Source organism: Aegilops tauschii, chromosome 7 (genome assembly GCF_002575655.3).
Source record: "Aegilops tauschii subsp. strangulata cultivar AL8/78 chromosome 7, Aet v6.0, whole genome shotgun sequence".
Taxonomy (NCBI): Eukaryota; Viridiplantae; Streptophyta; class Magnoliopsida; order Poales; family Poaceae; genus Aegilops; species Aegilops tauschii.
The window spans coordinates 16,232,185-16,234,885 of NC_053041.3; positions in this window are offsets into that span (position 1 = coordinate 16,232,185).

Consider the following 2,701-nt stretch of genomic DNA (forward strand, 5'->3'; position numbering starts at 1 on the left):
AGGACTTAGTCGTGAGGCCAACGCATCTTTGTAGTAGCTTGAGAGGGGTTGAGCGGAATCGAGAGACGCAACACAAGACAAGGATTTAGACAGCTTCGGGCCCCGGGAAACATCATCCGGTAACAACCCTACATGCTGTTTGAGGCTAGGTCTCATTATGATCATGAGAGAGTCACCGGGAACCGGCTCTCGGTGTCTAGCCCTAGAGATTGTTTCTTGTTACCTTGTCCCTCTTGGGGAGCCCTGCCCCTCCTTATATAAGTTAGAGGGGCGGGTTACATGTGGAGTCCCAGTAGGACTACGACTAGTCTATCTTCTCTTACAAGTTAATTATAAGTCCGGGTCTTGCTTCCTCGTGAAGGAAATATTCGTCATCCCTTCCCTCTTAATCCGGCCCATCATAACATGAGACGGCCTTCTGGGCCCTGGGCCTAATCTTCTATCTGACCCGTCGTCGGGGTCATCCGTGAGTCGTCAGGCTCGTGAATCGTCTGACAGTGAGCCGCCAGACCCGTGAGTCGCCAGTCCTCCGGCGGGTCACGGTGAAGCGCCAAGTCCGGCCGGGTCATACTTCCGGCCGGGTCATACCGCGGGGTATATCCCCGACACAGGAGGATGACATTGCACGAGATTTAAACACATTCTTCAGATATTTTTTTCTGTGAGTTTCTCGGTGTGTTATCAATCATTAGAAATAAGTTAATTACGAAGAAATGAAAAGTCCATTGTGTTATTGATCATCAGTATAATTCCTAAAATGATTCACTAATTGGGACCAACTACATGTATATGTTTTTTTGCAAGAAAAAAAATTGAGTTCATATCTACTTATATGCGCAATTGCATAGTTTCAGTTGGTAATTTCCATTCAGTCTGACCTAAGACATTAACCGATTAGCATTTGATTTAGCTTTAGAGCATCTCTCTAATGAATTTAATATAAAATATCATAAGTTAAATTATGTTATGTACGAGAAACATATGAGACCAATATGAGACAAGAAAAGGATTGACATGCTCCTTTGAGTGCCATTTTATCCATATCTCGCCTTTTCACCTGGCATAATACTTTTATGAGCCTCGGTTCATATTATTGTCACTAGACTTCCATACTCTTCTTGGACTAATCAATTGTTTTATCATTGTTAAGGTTGGTGACCATGAAAATTGTGGTAGAAGTTGAGAATCAATAGAATATGCACATAGATCACCATGATGTGCCAACCTAGGAGCACACAGTACATCGAGTTCTCTATGGTCTTCAAGTTTATGACTGCATCTGTTTAAACCTATGTTTTACCTTTTAATGAGAAAAGTTCAGTCTGGATAGTACAATTCAGAATTCTGTTTTGAATAGGAAGGTGGAAATGTAATAAAGCACACCTTTCATGAAAATAGTATTCACATATTATACCAGTATTATGAATTTATGAGAGATGAATGGCTCATGTACAAGCTCATGATCCATTGTGTCAGTGACTTGAGTTAGGAAAAGGACAAGTCCCACAAAGGACATGACTGCTATGCTGGATTTAGGAACATCATGAGTGATAAATCAAGATGCAATAGGGGTTTCCATCTGAAATATGTCTGCTTACCCATTAGATGTTTTAACTTCGGTTTACATTACTTGGGAAAATGATTTTTTTCCATAGATTGATCCGTTATAGACTTGCTTTGTACATTTTGTAAGACTCATGTGTACTCACATTGTCCTCAAAACTAGGCACCACCACATGATCTCAGGACAGAGTTGTAGAGAGTCAGCCACACTGCCTGCTCAAAAGGCATCTCTTTAGTTAACAAGATTTTCTTTAAACCATCTAAAATAAGCGTTTAAATTTTTCAATAAATGTTGGCTTGATCATTGGTTCAATACCAAAGATCCCTCTTCAGGTACAAAACACGAACGCATGTGTAGTACCATCATATAGTAGCTTATCCAAATGATTTACTATTTGAAATTTTTTTGAGACAACATAGAACAAAAGTACAATATGAATATTTTCTATAGACCGTAATGTGCTACTCCTATATGTTTAGGGATATAGTTAATACCAAAAACAAAATGTAATAAATCAACTACATAGATATTTGTATTTAAGAAAATACATGAGTTCTCATCTAATTACACGTCTATCTTATATCTTATATCTTATATTTACTAATTAGAGGCACCATACGAGACACCACGTTAATCCTAAAGATTAATTAATTACGTCCATCTGATTAAATTACAATGTATTTGTAGCCGTAGGATGAAGCATAACCCGCCCCTTGGTTATCCCACGCACATGAGTTGTACAACCCTTGGACTCTTATCTCCTAATGATTCCCAAACCATACCAGACGCCAAATCATCAATCAATGGCTGTGATGAAATTTCCACTACTTCCAACCAATTAAGCCTCCATCTGATCAGCTCAAAAAAAAAAAAAACCCCTCCATCTAATCTGTTTACTCCTCTACGCCTCCTACCCTCCCTAACCTCCAGCTTACAGATCGCCCGCTCCTCCCATGCCCCTAATCACTGCATCACGTGAGTCTTCCAGTCCTTGGGCTCTATCTCCTAATGATTTCATAAAAGAACTGATGAAATTTGTTACCCCACTCAGAAATACAAGCGCTGCAAGAAGCATGTTCCATGGTTCAAAAGACCGATCTGATGATCTTGCAACTCAGCGAACACTTTCTGGCGAGC